The following is a 10,620-nucleotide window of genomic DNA, read 5'->3' on the forward strand; positions in this document are numbered from 1 at the left end:
TTCTAGTCAGAAATGCATTTTGCATAGCAGTAGCCGCAGTAGCAGTCCTGGACTATTTTATTTTTCTAATGACCCTGCCTGTGGCTTATTTTTTCCTTCAGCCTTTATAGGCAATAAACCAAGGAACACTTCTTTTAAAAATGTATGGCTCATACGCTCCTGACTTTGTTCCATGGAGAGCAAAAAAATAACAACAAGAACTGAGAAATGTATTTCTCTAAAAACAGCTAGTGCAAAAATTGCTTATGTGATAATTTGGTAGTCAACATTATTATTATTCATGATATACGAAAAACAGTAAAAGAAAAATATAATTAAGTTGAGATATTTAATGCCAAAGTTGTCAGTCCAGGTTTTAAGTATTGTAATTCAGTGTAACATTTAAGAGTTTTAGAGCTTATCCTAGGTTTTGCCCACACCAAGATAAATCTATTTAGGGAATTACATACTGCAACACTTGTGTAGGTAAACTAATTTGAATATGACTACTGATGTAAGATCTGTATTAAAATTTGGCAGTAGCAAAACAACTGTAGTTACTCTTTGTCTGGTTCATTTGTTTTGTTTTTCAACTTTTGTGTCAGATCACTTTTGCTCCTTGGTATATTAATTCTGTGGTATAACGATGAAATGGATTTTGAAAATCAATGAGTGATTCTGAGTACCTTGCTCTTTTTGGGAATACAATTTAACACATCATGACAGCAGAAGAAATTTGGTGTTTGATGTTCAGTCTGCAATAAAAGGCTTATTTAAAGTTTCTTAAACACCTGAAAATAAAATCACTGTAGCTTACAAATCAAATTTGAGAATCTTTTTTTTCTTGGTTTTGCATGTACTTAGAAAACACTGAGCTCACCACAAGGTCTACTAGAAACAAAATCATAACTAACAATTCGAACAGTTTCTTTTCCCTTTTTTAGCAGAGACCTTTGAAAGGTGAGTGCTTGACAGGGACATCTATACGTGATAAACTGTTAGATTAGTTTCTTCAGTGGCAAACATTCATGTTGATGCTGTGATCCTACCTTCCTTCTTCCTGCTCCTCTTCTTTTCTCCAAAATGAAGGACAAATGTGTATTGCACTGGTGTGGGAGGTAAATCATTCCTATTAGGAATGAGCTAATGTTCTCATTAGAAGTTTATTGTTGCTCTCCTATGTAATTTGCACTTGTGCTGTCATCCAAAGGAACTGGAGACATAGAAGTATAACTGTTACCAGAGAAATGAAATTACTGTGCTGGCTGAGCAAAGACAGAACTGTTCATTCACCCTATTAATGTGAAGGACAAACTAGAAGTCATGGTCTGGCTGTCTTTCTGTTGCATATATAAAGTGTCAGTGTGTCATAGAGATTTTTGCAAATGCAGAAAGGCTGGCTTTTGTAATGTCAGGAGTAGAAGGAAAATTGCTTACCTTGTAATTTGATGAGGTTAATATTAGCATGAATGCACTTTGATTAGTCTAGAAGACAATAAAACATGAGGTTATCCAACTAGATTTTTTTTTTTGTAAGCCTTCCAATGCAGGACAGCCAATAGCAAAGAAATGACAGAAAAGTGTCAAAGTCACAGCATAAATTGCTTCTGATCCCCAGCATCATCTCAGAATCTAAAAAGAGCCTTATCTTCAAAAACAACCAGCATGAATTTTGATGTAGAAGTATTGCTCTTTATTTATCACAGCTAATGATCACTGTATGGTATTCCCCAATATAACAGGTGGCCTGGTACTGACTGAGTTGATTACACACCTGAAGCCACACAGAGCTGACACTGCATGCTCGAATTAGGAGAGGTACCCTCAAGTGCATTGCTGTCATGTTGACGCTAAACTGTCCCCAGGGCTTGATCTAGCACTGATTATTGGCAGTGCATTTTTCTAGATAATGTAGTTCTTGTATTTAGCTGTGTCAGCTCTGACTTGATACTGGGCCACTGTGTCATAGGCACACCCAAGGAAATACTGAAGCTGAAAAACATCAGAAAAAAATCAAGGTCTTTGGAAGTTGATTCCAGCCATACTGACTCACCTGGTAAGTGTGTCTTGACTTGCTCCAGGAAAACAAGCTTAGAATATTTTCTGTCAGTGACCTGTGTGCAACAGAGGCAAGGAAGTAAGTTTTTGTTGTGTTTCTATGTCCTTAGTTTATGTTGTAGAGAAGATCACAGCAAATTCTAACTTCTGTTTCTATAATTGTATTTTAGGTGTGGCTTCTAGAGGTTGGATGTTGAAGAGAGAGGAAAATTCCACTACAAGATAGCAGTCTCTGTATCCAACCCACAGAGGGGATTACTGACCCACAAGGAAGAGTAATGGATCTCAGGTATCTGTTACCTAAAATGTAACTTGTCATTGCTTATGGGACATGTGGGACATGAGAAGTGGACTCCACATGACTATGTAAGACAAACAGCAAATAAATTTTTATTTTGTTGCTACTAGACATATCCCAATCTAGATTGATCCTACTCTTTCAGTGATGCATCTTTTTATGTTGTTTTACCAATGTGTCACAAAACTGGAAAGTTTGTTTATGAAATCATTCTACCACTTCTTCATATTCCCTCTGTTTTCTGGGATCTGTTTAAATAATTAGTAGACTTCCAGAAAGTTTTTCCTTCATCTTACTTGAGAATGGCACTCTAGGTCTTTGTGTTTGGTTAATGAAAAGCTCTTCTAAAGGTATTTGATGTCGAGGACTAGAGTATCGTAACAAATACTTCTGAAAATGATATTCCTGTTAGAAGCTTCATCACTTTGTTTGAAAATCTCTAATGTACTAGTTAGTCAACATCAACTTACATATTGTAAGAATTATATGCATAAAGCAATGCTAAGGAGAGAAACAAAAAAGAATAGTCAAGGTAGAAAAGTGAATGGGTAAGAAAAAAATCTGTACATTTGTTCTTTGATTTCAGTATTTAATTAGGCTTATCTTACTGTATCTAAGTGTTAGTATTTTTGTTTGTCTTTTTATAGATAGAAGTCAGTCTTTTTGAGTTAAAAACATATCAGAATATTTAATTTATTGGGTTTTTAGCAAGTTGCATATGAATGTCTCCGAATTTAACTCCTATGTGCAATGAAATTAATCCCAAAATTCTTGTGTGAGATTGTTGTCATATACATGAGTGAACAGCAGAAAGTTTTCAAAATGAAGCCTTTGTGTGATTGCACTGTTTGGCCTGCACTCTATCTGAAGATGGCCGATCTTGAGGGACAAAACATTGACAATCTGTGGTTGAGATTCAATCCATTGAAATTGAAAATAAAAAAGAGACTTAATGTGAGTGGTAGAATAGTATGATCGTAAAGCTCAGCCTAGAATCATAGGTTGTTACATTTGGAAATTCTTATTTAGGAATGGTGTGTTCCTAGATTGTTTTTTCTTTCTCTATGATCACAATGAGACTGGAAAAACACATACCGTGCAAATTGCTGGCAGTATGTTAAGAATGAATTTGATTCTCTTCAGTCTGTGCTCATGAAATTTTCTTCCTGTCTTGTCAATATGCAAGGGGAACAGATAAGATTTCAATCAAACACCATTTCTTAAATAAACCAGTGTCTGCATTTGAGTATGTTTACTCTAAAATACTCTACCAATACTGACACCAAGAAATTGAATGAGAATCTCTTTTTCTAGAATTAATGCTGATCAACATGCCTCTGTGTATATATATATATATATATATATCAACATCAACAGTTGATAGTGAATCTGCATATGTACCTGTGAAAACGAGGGCATCGTTACTTATGTTACCTTGTTTTGAAAATTGCCTTACATTGTTTTACCAGGAGAAAATGGCTCACAACCAGCATGTTCTATAACAGTTGCTGAAGGCCTTATGATACGCCAGCTTAATCTTACAACCTATAAAGCTGGTAGGAGAAAAATTATGATACCACTACGGCTGGTTCATCCTATAGAGAGGGAGTAAAAGTTTGGAGCAGGAGTGGCCAATATGTATCTTAGAAAGAAATAAATCAACTCAGAGGAATCTGTATGTCTGTTCCAGAGATAAAACATCTTTCCCTTGCTGGTAACTTTACCTGCTTCATATTATAGGATTGTAGGTGTTTAACTTCCAACATCCCAGGCAGGCCAGGACAGAGTACAGTGTACTCCTCAGAAAAACTCAGTTATTTATTCCTGAGAAAACACTTTTTCCAAGCTCCAGGAGTGGTCTCTTTAAAAAGACCTTCTAGTGATTTGATAAAAGAAAATGCATTAGATAGTGTACCTATGTGTATCCCAACCAATTTTCCATTTAGCGGGGATAATGGGCATAATTGAAGCACTGCAATTCACTTTTCATGAGGAAAAGTCTAGGGCACATGAAATGGTGTAGTCATGTTCTAATAAGGACAATTATTATTAGAATTGCATATATCTGGCAATTATTTAGATCAAAAATATCTGCTACTTGCATATTACCCTTTGAAAAGTCAATTTCTTTCTTCTGTTGAAGTTCAATATTTTGGTGCAGAATACAGTCAAAATGTTACCTATTTGCAAAAGTTCATTGAGTTGCTGAGCTCTTATGTACACCTGCTTCTTTCAGGTTTTTATTAGTAGGGATACTAGAATTAAAGGGAGTTTTATCCAGGTTAGTGTTCATCCTCTGGTGCAATGTCCACCCTGGAGTGATCTCTTAGTTATGACATTATGCTGTTTTTCTAAGGTAATCAGACATAAAGATTAAAGTTGTAACAAGAAAAAGGTGGACTTAGATGCTTCTCAGAAAAAAAATCCGATCAAAATAAAACCTTCAAATTTCCAAAATATTGGTAGTACAAAAAAAAGAGACTTTGATAGGTGTCCTTTCCATTTTCTCACTTCTGAACTAATTATTTTTCTCATAAAATACTGACTTAACATGAGACAAACTGGATTGAAAGTTGGAACTGTTTGGAAAAAAGTGGGCTACAAACAAGGTAAAGTAACATTTTATTGTATTGTTATTAAAACTGTAATTATAAGCATTAGTAAATATTGTTCAATGAAATATTAGACACTGTCACTGAACTAATTTGTCAGGACAAGATTTAAAACACTTTTATGTTTGCCTGTCATGTGTGCATATGTGAACTCTATGTGCTACTACAAATTGCAGCTAATTTTTTTTAGGAGAGTAGAATCTGAACTTGTCACACATTTAATGCTGGAAAACTCACAAGACTACCAAAGTTATCTCTCTCCCCAGAGTTGCCCCTTAAAGAAGGGTTTATTTTTAAATTTAGCTAATATTTTTTAATATTTTTAAATTTATTTTTTTTTTAATCGAAGAAGAAAGATATCAAGATGACCTATCAAATTGTCATCTTGTGTGGCTGTCCTGATACATGCAGCATCCAAATGTCACCCAAAGTGATATTACAATCACAAGGTCAGCATGTCAAAAAGGTAGCCTGATTCCCTTGTGATTGAAATTCCAGATAACTAATAAATTTGCTGCCTATTATGCATTAAATTTTGGACAATTACCTATGATGTGTTCTCTAAAACTCTCTGATAGTGTAATTACAATGGCAAACAGTCAGGAAGTACCTTTTATCTTTACAGTTCAATGTACAGAGAACTGCTGTATGAAATGAAGTCCCTACCAACACAGTATGTTATATATTTGGCTTTAATTCCTAAGGCATTTTCTACTCAAGCTTTCCACAGAAATGTTGACTACCTGTAAATGTCCACCAGAGCATAAAAAAAACCCGGTGCAACAATACTACAGCTGTGTATAATGTTAATAATTTAGGTTAATGAATCTCGTTTTCTCAGTATTTTGTTTGTATTGGACAGCTTTATAAAATTTTGCAGATAATGATAAAAATGGAAGCAATTAACAAAATTTCTTTCTGATGTCCAACATATTTTCATACAACATATTTCAATATTTGAAAAAAAAAGATTGCTTAGACCTCCTTTAAAACACTATTAATTTTTCATCTGTAGACCAATAAATTAATCTACCCTATTGTTTTGTGGCTCTTAAGGATATCTGGAAGGACAAATACTGTACAGTACAAAGAGGTCTGTCAGACCAGTATGGAAACACAAATTTTTAAAATGGCATATGGAAAATGAAGACAATGAACAAAGAATCCTTTCATTAAACAAGAATTCTCAATACTGGGATAACAAGTCTTTGCTTGCAAAGATTTTTTTTTTTTTTTTTTTTAGCAAAAAAAAAAATAGAAAAAACATCATTATTGTATTTAATTTAGAAAAGCAATTAAGAGTTTACTGTTCTTATTCTTGAGTTCAGTTTGCAAGATCTACTTGCAAAGAGTTTCTTAATCAAAATACATCTGCAGTACTAGTTAAACAAAGAACAAGAGGCAAGCCAATACATCTAGGTTCAGCGCATGAAATCCATGGCATAATTAATTTCCCTGAGAATACTATATTACAAAGAACAGTACGTAACCACAGACTATTGCATGTAACAGAAAATGAACAAAATGATTGACAATTGCATACCAGGTCCTTTGCTGGTCATAGATGTACAGCATAGGTTTCATGCAGTTTTGTAGAAAAAAAGTAAAGCTGAGTTTTATCTAATATCCTCATGTATTTTCATCCTCTTTCATGCTGTGAAAGGCCTGTCAGTTCAGTGCTGTTTAATGTGGACTCAAGTTTGCATCAAGGAGTGAGTGTACTTTGAAAGAGTATCGTGCAGCTGTGATAAAGAAGAAACTGGACAAGAGATCCAGAAAAGAGTGTTGGAGCATGAATGTTATAATTTATTGCTTAAATATCTTCATGAAGGACTTTTGCCTATTATAGCAAAACTGTATTACAAAAGTTGCAGAGAAGAGCATCACACCCTGAACAGGCCTTCTGACTGAGGCCCTGAACTGCTTCTTGGTGGGGATAAGATAAAGTGACTCAGGTCTGGGCTTCGGGAGAAGAATACACTCACAGAGGAATCAAGCTTAACACCTTTGGGGTGGAAGCCACAGCCCCAGAGCTATCAGCTACCAGGCTCGCACAGACCCTCACACCAAAGGATGAGGGGAGGAGAGGTTTTGCGTGGGTGGTGAAGAAGCCTCTTCTCCGAGGCACTTAGCACCCATCCTCTGCTGTGCAGACCAGCTCAGCTGTGGGGCCCCTTCACCCCGGGAAAAGCCGCATCCACAGGACAGCAGAGCGGGTGTCATGGCCCATCAAAGGCCCCCCCAAAGGGGTCCCCAGACCCTGCACCAGAGCACTGCAAATGATGCAACAGATCCACAGCGTTACAATGGACAATGTCAAACTTAGCTCCCTTAGGGGAGGCACCTGGGCATTCCCACCTGGCTCAAATTTATATTAATCCACTGGATTCTTCACTTTTCAGTTGCAGAGGCAGGCAGTGGGCAGCAGGGGACTCTCACCACCAAGACCAGATGGAGGGGAGCAACGAGACGTTGTTGGGACCCTTGGAAGGGTGATATGCTTCTACCTAACCCCTGTCACTCTCTCCCTGTTCCTTCCTTCCTTCCTGCCTTCCTGCCTTCCTTCCCCCTTTCTTTCCCCCTTCCTTCCCCCTTGCCTTCCATCCTTCCTCTTGTTTATTCTTGTTTATCCTATTCTTTTTCCATCTGTTCATGCTGAGGGCTTCCTGTACTGCATCTACTTATATATTGTGACTGTGGATTGGAGATATGGATAGATATATCCAGTTTTTCATATGTGCCTCTAATTTATATACTGATATTTCCATCTTCAATAAAACATAAACCAGCAGCTACAAATGTGTCAAGAGGTATAAGAGATATATATTCACTTATCCCTCGTATAAATAGATAAGTCACAGTGATGCAAAATATGATCCATCACAGCTACCTATCTAAACTTTCAGGTCAGAAATAGACTACTGTGAAATTGCAGTGATAGCAATGAAATGCTGTTTTTTGAAAAATATCTATTGATGATGATACACAGTGGATATAAGACTTTGCTAGTATTCTGCTGTGGAAGACGACTTATTTTGAAATGAAAATAAAAAAACCCGAAATGAATAAATCAGGATAAAAAAATTATATTCATGTTATCATACTAGCTTTAACAAGGTTGAATCATATCAAGTTCAGAAAATATCTTTAATAAGAATATTTTATTTGCTTAATCACTTTTCAGAAAAAAGCCCTTCTGGACAGCATGACCTACTAACAGTGAACTACAACTCTAGGGTTTCAGTTTCAGAATTGAACCTTCAGCTGGCTGCAATGCCAAATAAAAAGCAAATGTCTGTGTATGACTTTTTTATACTATGCTGAAGGTACAGCTTCCTCTGTAGATTTGCACACTAAAACAAAAGTAACACAGAGACATTTACTCTGGGGGCAGTGTTACAGTGAGAGATTTTAGAGTAATAGAAAAAACAGCTCTTCAGAACATCTAAGTCCTGTTCAAAAGAAAAGTAAAACATTAATGAATGGTTGTGTACCCTGTAAGGAAGTGTTTGGGGATAAAGCAGCTACACAAGCTAATAGTGAACAGATGTATGGAATTTCTCTTGTAATAGCTGACTGCTTAAAGAAGAAGGTAAAAACTATTTTTTGTTCAACAACTTCAGAATGCATGAAGCTGTATTTTGGTTTTGTTGGTTTTCTGAATCGATTTATTGCATCACTTAGATCTATCAGAATCCACTTCAGAAACATGAAAGAAATCATGTTAACTCCCTCAGAGTTAGCATTTTATTTGGAACAGTAGTGTATTTTGAAGTGAATCTCTCAATCATTTCCAGTTACTGGGAGTTTTTTCCATTCACAGAACTTTGGTGTGCATGAAGTAAAGAATTCTTAAAGATTCTTAAAGAAACCGCTGAAACTGCAAACCTTGTTCCAGGTGTGCACCAGATGTGTTCCAGTGTTTCATTGTAATTTGAGGGTTCGACTGTTTTTTTGGACAATATTGCTACACTTATACAGTGTGCTGTACCAGGAGACCAGACTAAATGTGTCTGAAGAAAAGGCCCTGAGCTGTAAATAATGTAGTTGAGGCAGGCACCAGCTGCTTCAACATACTGATCTCCTTCAATTTCACTGAAGTAATGTAAACATAACACAGATAGCCCAGGATTACTCAAGACAGTTCTAGGTAAATAAATAAACCAGGCAGTGAACTATAGATTGAGGTACAGTTAAAATTTCTGCCATTAATAACATCCCAAGTATTCCAGTATTGGGATAATATGTCTGGGATGGCCAGATTCACTCCACGTAATTGCAAAATGAGTTTGAAGATCACACATCAGAAATACATGAATGGAATCAAGTCTGAGTGAGTGTCTGAAGAATATATTTAATATGTTAGCATCATTACTTTATAGATGGCATAAATCACTCTGTGATAAATTCACTGCTGCATTTTAGGTAATATTTCAGTTTTAGAGTAGTGGCCCCAGAGATTAGAAGACTTTACACCAGCAAAACCTCAGTATAGTGGGTGATTCTGCATCCTGGCAATGAACAACACATGCTTAAATTTGGTATTTTTAGGAGTGAGAACATATCTGGGCTCAAAACACTTAAGATTGACTCTTTTGTCATCCAGTATCAAATGCAGTTATGTTTTGTGAAGTGGATCAGGGCCTCCTGAAATGAGAGTTGAGACCACCAATACCATTATGTTCAAATGGGAAGCAGTCATCAGATGGTAACAATTTTGACAACTGACAATGAATATGAAAAGATTTCCGTGTGCTAAACTGTCTGATATTATTCATCTTTTGAGCCATCATGTCTCAGAAGTGGCTTCATTGTAGCTTTAACAGTATTAGTTCTGCACCAAGCTAAAGAGCTTTATTTTTGTTAGCTGAGATCATACATATTTTCAGGATTTAATTTTCAGTATGAATAGTCTTTTTTTTTCTGTTTTGTTTTTTTCAGAAAACAGGTTTAAGTATAGCTATGAAAGGAACAGTGTCATGAAAGAAAATAGAAATTATTTTTCTAAAATCAAGAATTGGAATCCTTCTAATAGGTGTGAAGAAGAAGAATATAGCTCTCCTATTATTTTCTGTATAATTTTTTTTCTATGTTTTCAAAAGGAGGTTTAAGTTAGGGGTGGAAACTGGAAGGACTGAGATCTCTACCTTATGAACTTGTTATCAACAGAAATAAGAGTTAAGTCTTTCTGAAATGAAAAATGTTGTAATTTGTTCCACACTAATGGGAAGAAATGTAAAATATGATTATGACACAACCTTCACAGATTGAATTAGTGACAGATTAATGAAGAGAAAAAGAAATGCATTGTGGGAATCATGAACCCATGACAGCTATGTCGTCCTTTTTGGGAAACTCACAAGTGATGTCTCCCCAGGAGACTAGGATAAGAGTGTGATTAGCTCAGCATTGCTTTTCTTTCCCCTACACTATAGTCTTTAAAATAATTAAAGAATAATGCCTGAATCCCATCTGAATGGCTTTTAAAGTTTAACTTCCTGAAGCTATTCACTGAGCTGCTCTTTTAAAGGAGACTGAACAGATCTGCACAACTAATTGAGGAGTAGTCACTGATACTCCTCTCCCATATCAACACCAATTAAGTCTGCTTACAGTACCTACATATTATTTTACTAGGGACAGAATTTTTAATCTGGTCAGGTCTTTCTGTGT

The sequence above is a fragment of the Corvus brachyrhynchos genome, unplaced genomic scaffold, assembly GCF_000691975.1.
Source record: "Corvus brachyrhynchos isolate BGI_N302 unplaced genomic scaffold, ASM69197v1 scaffold128, whole genome shotgun sequence".
Taxonomy (NCBI): Eukaryota; Metazoa; Chordata; class Aves; order Passeriformes; family Corvidae; genus Corvus; species Corvus brachyrhynchos.